This window comes from Ahaetulla prasina, chromosome 1 (genome assembly GCF_028640845.1).
Source record: "Ahaetulla prasina isolate Xishuangbanna chromosome 1, ASM2864084v1, whole genome shotgun sequence".
Lineage (NCBI taxonomy): Eukaryota > Metazoa > Chordata > Lepidosauria > Squamata > Colubridae > Ahaetulla > Ahaetulla prasina.
Window position 1 is genome coordinate 37721123 of NC_080539.1, and position 9174 is coordinate 37730296.

Below are 9174 nucleotides of genomic sequence, written 5' to 3' on the forward strand. Positions count from 1 at the left end.
CTTCCAGATATCTGATCCCTTGACTGAAGTCTAGCATGGCTTGATTCCTTCATGATGAAAATGTTATTAAGATCTCAAACAGATCTTAGACACCATTATATTTTCCATCTCACTTTCTCCTTCCTCCAAGACCATTTTCAGCCTGTTTCCTAGTGAATTATCAAATGTTGGTATTTGATCATCTATGTTCCTCATCTGTAACTCTACTGTTCATATTTTTTTGTTTTTGTTTTGGAGATTTTCCTTATCTTTGGAAGAAAGAGCTATTTGGTACAAGATTATTTTGTTTCTGTCATAGTTCTGAGATGTCCTAGTTAAAGATCTTAGAACACCAGCAAAATCGAGATCTGGGAATTTTCTCTGCAAAAGTCATGGAGAGCCTAGTCCATCTACCAGTGCTTCATTTTATTCCATTTGCTACAAACAAGAATAATTTTCTGTCCGCTCCCTTCCTACCTCCCTTCTTCTCTCTTCCATCTCTTTCTCTCCCCCCTCCCAATCTCCTCATCTTTCTTCTTTGTTGTTTTGCCCCTGAAAACTGTGCAGCCAAAGCAACCTCCAGGGTGGACACTAAATCTTGTGATGCAGGCAGAACAGTGATAACATCTGAACTGAAGGTGCTTTTCCAGGGCATGCTTGACAGATGTAGCAGGAGCCTTTTAGGATTTAGTACTGGAGCGTATCTATTACACGTGCTGCAATGCTGCTTGGCAGGGGCTGTATGGTAATCTCCCATGAATTCTGACTTATCAGAGCATCTTGAACAGGTTCTTGCAGGATGGCGAATTGCTGCATCAACTTTGCAAGAGACAGTTCTGCACACTTTGAACTTTGATAACACTTTGCAGACCAGTGGCTTTTGTCTCATAGTCTTCTCCCTCCCACTCCCTCCTCAACACTTCCTCCCTCCCTCCCCCTCTCTGTCTAGATAGAGCTGTTATATTTCAATCCCTCGAGGTACACCATTCCAAGGGACAGAATCTAATGCTTTCATATCGAAGAGAGTACGAATAATTGCTTTAATGGTGTGGCAGCCTGCCCATTTCTTTGGAAGAACACAGCAAATGTGATCTGTGCAGGAGATCTGTCGCTCCCACTGGGAGACAACTACCGCTCAAACCTCGGGGGTTTAGTGGCAGTGGGGAAAATGACTATGCTCAGGATGTGCATGGAGAAATGTTCCTTCAGATTCTCACATTTTTAATTTACAAACAGAATTCTGAAAACAATGAAAATTGTGACTTCCACAGTGTAGTTTATTCTGTTTTTTAAAGTATCGCTTCTATTGCTATTTTTAATATACTGTAACAACTGTTGAGCATACTTGGTATACAAAAACTTCTTTGCATTTTAATCTACTATAAGTAGATTTTCCAGATATTCACAAACGCTACACACCTTCCATTTATTTCTAATATTCAATCTGATTTATATCACAACCAGGTACTTGAGAAAGGTGGTTGAATTCTGAATTATATTGAAAGCCTCATTCATCTTGTAAAAAAGAACATCAAACAACAAAAAATGCATTTTGCTATATATAGAGAGCTTGGTTAAGAACAGTAATAGTATCATTTCCCATCACAATACTTCACTATTTATCATAAAATAATTGTATATAAAATACATCAAAACATGATTCTTCTTAATTGAAAATATTGCAGTTCCAAACCACTTGATTACCTCACTACACTTAATGTAAAAAGAAGGAGTTCAGTTTTAAAAGGTTTTAAAAAGAATCTGCAATACAATACAGATATGCAAGATTTTAAATCTCAGATTTTTCATTTGGAATAATAATAATCCTGTCGGCATTGACAAAATCACCAATCAATTGCAAAAGGTAGTTTTACTTGGAACAGTTTGCATCCTATGATGATACCTTTAACACCCTCAAACATCAACATTTGCATATCCCAGGTTCTTGGAAAGGACTCGAGAGATGGATAAAAATGCAAATCCAGTCTATACATCTATCTGACCATGCAACCAACCATAATGATAACCCTGTGTTTGTGGAAAATGGGGAGAAAGAGGAAATATAACTGGAAGTTTATAAAAGTAAATACTAAGAAGAAATAAAAAACTTTCTCAAAGGCTTTGCCCCACATTTTTCAAAACAAATTGGGCGCTCAGGACTGAAAAAAGAAAGAAAGAAAAGAAAAAGAAAAAGAAAAGAAAACTGAAAAAAGAAAAGGAACTTTTCCCAACATTGGTTGGACTGTTTACTGTTGGCTTCCTTGGCAGTTTCTTGATTTGTGTATTGGGAAATTGTGACCATCCTAGACCAAGCCAAGTCCAAAAATGCCAGGGAATTTCTAGAAGCCATCAATAGACACATAGACAGAAGTGGTTTTCAGCCGGTTTGTACCGGTTTGGGCGAACCAGTAGCAGAGATTGCAGGTGGGCCTGCCCATCCACCCCGGCACTATGCCATCCTATTTAGTCATGTTTTTGAGGCGGGGCGCATGCGCGGAAGGTGTGCCCATGAGCAAAGCGCATGCGTGGAAGGCTGGGTTCAAATGCAACAGGTGCATGCGCATGCGAAGTGAGCTGGCATGTACGGGGTGAACCAGTGGTAACAATATGTGAAACCCACTTCTGCACATAGATATTAACAACACAGATACATAGGCATTAACAACATCTATAGACTATGCAAACGAAACAATCAACCAGCCAAAAAGGAAACAAAAAGACCCAAGCATTTCTCCACCAGCAATCAGCACCCATATCAGCACCCATAGATAAACTCCAGGATTAATATTAGACCAACAATCAAGTGAACGATACACCAATCAAGAAACTGAAAGAAGCCAATGGCAAACAGCCCAACCAAAGAATCTCTAAGACCACCCTCACAGGACAGAATATAAATTGACAGCAAACTACACTCCTTACAAGAACTGATGATATTCCATACTTTGAGTAATGAAACGTCTGCAAGAAAACAAGCAAACTGAGAAAGCACCAATGATCCTTCATATCTGAGCTCAATGTAGAGCGGTTGTTTCTGGGCTTATTGGCTTGGTTGCTTCAGGGTGATGGAAATTGACTGATGTTTTTCAAACTTGGGAACTTTATAATTTGTGGACTTCAATTTCCAGAAATTTTGGCTGGGGAATTCCGAGTGTTAAAGTCCACATAAATTAAAATTGACAAATTTGAAAAACACTAAAATAGAGGAATGGAATAGGTGAATTCTGATTATATTGCTACTTTTGTTACTTATTATAGCCTGATCTCTGCATTATATTGCATGAAATCAGGAGGTTAAATTTGATGGATGTTGCATTCTTTCTCTTTTTTTCTTCCCATGTGTCAAATGCAATTAGAAAATAGTATGAGTGTGATGCTGCTTGAAGAAATAACACACGTAATGCATCGTTGTGTTTATTATGTAATAACCGCCTGAAATGGTATGTACTGTTTAAGGATACAATAATTTGCAAAGATAATTTGTATCAGTGCAAAGAACGAGAAAAAAGGAGTTTAAATAACAGTTTTCTAAACTAAATCACTATGTAACATGGTAGAAAAGTTGCTTCTCGATTGAGTTTGAAAAGAATTGTATGCTGGAGAGCCACTCATTCTCTGGGTCATCAGTGGGGAACTAAATCAGATTTGGGAAACACAAGCCTCACACAGCTGCCCAGTCCTGTTTTTGCAGTTCCTGACGTCTGATATGATCATGAGCTTGAAATTGTGAACAATATGTAGAAATAAGCATTGGGAAAGAAGAAAAACAAGTTAAGTTATGCCTCCTACTATTTCCTTTAAAAGATCTTCCCAGTGCATCCAAAATATCTGATCCATGCATTTCAATGAACAGTGGTGTTGCTATGTTCCCTGAAGACTTTGGAAAAATCATTATTGCCATCCTTATCTGCAAAGAAATTTTCCTCATCCTGGATTTTTAATTCCACTTGATACAAAGTAGTTTTTTCTTTATGGTTTTCCATGCTATATCAAATGTTTTGACGGAAGCAAACAAATGAATTGGAGAATGCTTCTCCTTATTTAAGTGATACTAAAAAAGGTCTGTTGAAAGCACTTCTTTTCCCCCTTCTGTCTGTTAACGATATGCTGCCTAATTAATTTTGACTAAATAGCAAAAGGACTCATCTCCCTCCCCAACCTGCCCCCCCAAAAAACCCCTTTGTTTCCCAGTTTCCTGGAAAAAGGTGGGGAAAAAGCACAGGTAAGTTACTATGTTTAGGTCTAAGTGAAGAAAAAATGTACTGTGCACTGTGCAATGACATTTTCATTTTTTCTTCTTTTCTCTTTTCTAGTATTAAGCCAAGACAGAAATTAAAATTGTCTTTTTCCAATTTTGTATGGGAGGAGGAGAAATCCAACAACAAAGAGAAGACCAAAGAAACTCACTAATACCGATCACAAGCACAAAATTATTTATATCCTGGACTCACTAAACCCGATCACAAGCACAAAATTATTTATATCCTAGATTAAAGTTTAATTTCAGAGTTTAGCTATAGGGTTAGAATTAGCTTTTGAGTGTGAGTTGCATAGAAGTTGCTGTAATTTGTTTTAAGGAGAAAGGCTTCAGGCAGCAATGCATAAAATGAGTTGGATTCCTTATTCCCATGGTTGATTTTTGAATGGAAACACAATTATATACTGAGTTAAAGATAATACTTACATTCTATGAGTTCGGGGAGCCTTTCTTGGAAATGTCTCTTTTTGTCATAGTTTCTTCTCAATATAAAATTAGGGAAAAGATCCACACAACAGGATACATTAATGTTTGAATAATGTATCCATTCATTTAATTCAGGAATATTTCTAATCAAAGTTCACGTTAGAAGTTTTTAATCATATATTTTATTATTATTTTTTAAATTATTTTTTATTATTTACATTTATATCCCGCCCTTCTCCGAAGACTCAGGGCGGCTTACAGTGTGTAAGGCAATAGTCTCATTCTATTTGTATATTTACAAAGTCAACTTATTGCCCCCCCAACAATCTGGGTCCTCATTTTACCTACCTTAATAAAGGATGGAAGGCTGAGTCAACCTTGGACCTGGTGGGACTAGAACCTGCAGTAATTGCAGGCAGCTGTGTTTTAATAACAGGCTTCTTACAGCGGCCCTGTTGATATTTCTATCAACAGACTCAAGAAGAACATAAAAGCAAATCCTATTTGAAATTGTCTTGTAATGAGTAGATGCTACAGAAGACATGGTGGAACTTCATAGTTGACAAGGGTAGAAGCACCCCAAAATTATTGTCATTTTCAGTTGCCTTTAGATAGTGTGGTCAAGAGTTACAAATTGTCTGCCATGTCCGGGTAGATTCATTTTCCTCTGGTTGTAATTACAATTGCTACCAACCTGGCCCTTGAGGACCTGTATACTGTACGAATAAAAAAGACGGCTGTGAAAATATTTACAGACCCCTCACATCCTGGACATAAACTGTTTCAACTCCTACCCTCAAAACGACGCTATAGAGCGCTGCACACCAGAACAACTAGACACAAGAACAGTTTTTTCCCGAATGCCATCACTCTGCTAAACAAATACTTCCCTCAACACTGTCAAACTATTTACTAAATCTGCACTCTATTAATCTTCTCATCGTTCCCATCACCCATGTCCTTCCACTTATGACTGTAACTTTGTTGCTTGTATCCTTACGATTTATACTGATATTGATTGTTTCCTGATTGTTTATTTGTAGCCTATGACTATCATTAAGTGTTGTATCATTAAGTGTTAAATTTGTACCCTATGACTATCATTAAGTGTTGTAAGTGTTGTACCTTGATGAACGTATCTTTTCTTTTATGTACACTGAGAGCATATGCACCAAGCCAAATTCCTTGTGTGTCCAATCACACTTGGTCAATAAAAAATTCTATTCTATTCTATTCTGCACGACATAATAAATCAAGGCTGCTTTTAGCATAATTTGTGGAGTGTGGCTACGTTCAAGCCAACACCAAGCTCACATTATTCTGATTGTGATATATGAATCTAACCGCCGTCATTATAGATCCTAACGTGGTGAGGACTCAGTGAAATGTACCAGAAGATGCTGTGCTTGAACAATGAACTGTCAACCTTCCCCAATTTTCTCGTGAGGGGGAGTTTCTAAGTACAGCAGATAGGCAGTGATGTTGTGATATTTCTGGAAGTCTCTGGGTGTGATGATTTCTCCTCTCTTCTATATTTTTTCTTTAATTTTTATATAAGTGGGCTAAGCCTCCTGGAGATTTGATTTACCCATTTCATTTTCCTTCAAAATAACAACTGGCAGGAAATAGTACAATTATAATTTGCTGGTTGGCTGCTGAAATTAGAATGGGGCACATATGCTGTCTATACCAAAGTTTGCCTTTAACGATAAGGGCGAATGCGAAGCACAAAAGTAGGAATGGTATAGACCACATACAAGAGGGGAAATTTATTGGACTTATTTTGCCAATGTCATTTTGATTTTTAGATTACTCTTATCATTATATCTATACATTTCATTTCTATATGTCTCATGTCTTATGTCCTTCTTTATATTTTACCTTTATATTTCTGTAACTATTATCTGTCCTCTAAATCTATATTCTATTTTTTCTGAGTCTATATTTCCTCCTCCTATTAGGTTCTCAAATAGCAAAAGTAGCTTTCTATGTGTTCTTTCTTGCTTGGGCCTTCTACAGCAAAAACAGGGAATCCTGTGAGCCTTTAATGTTTTAAAAAGGTAAAATTGCAGCCACAACTATAATATCACAGCCCTGTATCTTTTTATGTGTTGCACTCGGTACACCCACAAAAGGGGGGGATTTTGGAGACTTTGGAGCATTCTTCATGGACACCTTTCAGATGAGGAGTTTGCTGGCCATTGCCACTCTTAAGAATTGTCAACCCTTTGGTATCTTTTAACTCTCTGGGACCTCTTCTTCCATTGTTGATATGACCATGGTTGCTCTCTGGCCACCCATCTCTGGTGCTTCTTCAGGGACTTTTTCAATGCTGTGGTTGCCAAACCATTCCTAGCTATCTATACCGCTCATTCAGGGTTTTCACCCCACTTTTCCTCTAGTTCTTGTTGAAGCTGTCTTGGACAGCTGTTCTTTGGCTATACTGCAGTTTTTTTTTGGCTGTGCTAGTCTTGTTGCCAATACCATTCAAATACACACTTTTCATACCAGTGGACATCATCCAATCCAGGGGTAGTCGGCCTTTTTATACCTATCACCCACTTTTGTATCTCTGTTAGTAGTAAAATTTTGTAATTGTCCACTGGTTCCACAATAATGCGCTGTGTATCATCGTCTACACATGCCTCTCGCGCATTGTGGATTGGGCTTTTTGGGGGGGGGCGCCGGCTACCAGCTCTGCTTGTCTGTTATAGCTGGGTGGTGTAAGGGGAGATGCGCAAGCTGTTCTGGGATGAGGCTCTTGTTTGCGGTCGCTCTATAGTGCCATTTAGTTTTACTTACGTAACGTGAACTAGACTTATGTGTGGGCGATACAAATAGTATATTTTCAGAAATTTAAATTGTCATGGGGAATTTTATGAAAACCTAATGAAAATGTTTTTAAATAATGCTATGAAAATTTTTTAAAAAGTCAATTAAATTAAAAAAAAGGAAAGTGCTTCAGTATCGGACAAAACCCCTACCGCCCACCATGAAAGTTGGAACCCCCACTAGTGGGCGGTAGGGACCAGGTTGACTGCCACTGATCCAATCCCTTCTCCAGATACACCTATACCATGTCATCCTGGATCACTTTTGTAGTCACTGAGAGGGTGGAATATTAAAATTTCAGTTGCATCCAAGATCTTGAATGGGAAAAAAAAAAAAAAGGGGGGGGGAGGAAGGCTCATTATAACACAGACCAGAAAAATGTCCATCCAAAAAAAGTATACCTGAGAGCACAATTGCTTGCAAAAATGTGTAGAATTGGGAAACTGCATTCAAAAGCAAGCATATTAGAAGTACACATAATGATGCCTATAATATTTGTATAAACTTTTTCTGCCAGTTCAAGCAGAATGGAATAGGATGAAACTTGCCATCAATAAAATGAAAAACTCAACAAGAGCAGCAACTCTCCATACAAGTTGGTGCTATTTATTGCTGATTCAAAGTAGTCTTTTTTGTTTTCATTGTTCTGTACTTTTGTTTTAATGATTTGCTATGCATGATTATTTAGCAGCATTGTGAATCCTCACAAATTGGAGGATTCTGTTTCAAATAGTAATTTGCTTGCTCTTTCTGCAGATAGACTAATTCACTACAGGTGAATGTCCTCCCTCCCTGAGAATTTTCCCTATTATTGTAAGAATTGCTTACTTTCCTCAAAAGTTCTGCACATATTTTCTAAAAGCAGAAACCCAAGATTTGTCACAAACATTTTATTTGGCAACTCCAACATCCCCTTACTTTGCCATGCTGCTACTTTGCATTTGCTAAAATATTTCTCGAATATTCATGTCATTCATAAGAATGAGACACTTCACTAGCTGGTCACAAGCTGAGGCTTGTCATTCTGTTCTGTGGCAGTCTGGTGGGTGTAGTTCAGGCCAGGTGGTGTGTGAGAAATAAGAAAGCTTCAGTTTTCTTGTTTTGACTTGCAGTTCTGGTTCAGGTTGTTCTGAGCTGAAGCCCAACTGCAGAATCTTGGAAATTACCTGCATTAAAAAGAATAAATAAATTAACAAATCCTAAAATGGGATTTGTGACCTGCCAAAGATTGATAGATAAGAGCTCTTGAGTTTTACCTTGAGCTAGACACCATGAGCTAGACTTGACAAATTTCCTCTTATTTTCTGGATGATGACAGTATGAACTTTGTCCTTGTTTTTGCAAAATATTTTTTTTGAAAATCTGTAAGAAATAAAATTAAGACACATTAATTTTGGGGCAATGGCTGGAGTGTCAGACTTGTCTGTGCAAATTCCCTGTTTTAGTGTTAAAGATCACAAGGAGATGTGCAACACACACACACACACACACACACACACACACAAACACACAGGTATATATATATATATATATATATATATATATATATATATATATATATATATATATATATATATATATATATATATATCCCTGTTATATATATATATATATATATATGTAGGTCTTTGGTTATTCGGGTTTTCTCCGTAAAATTGGAAGTGTCTTGGCGACGTTTC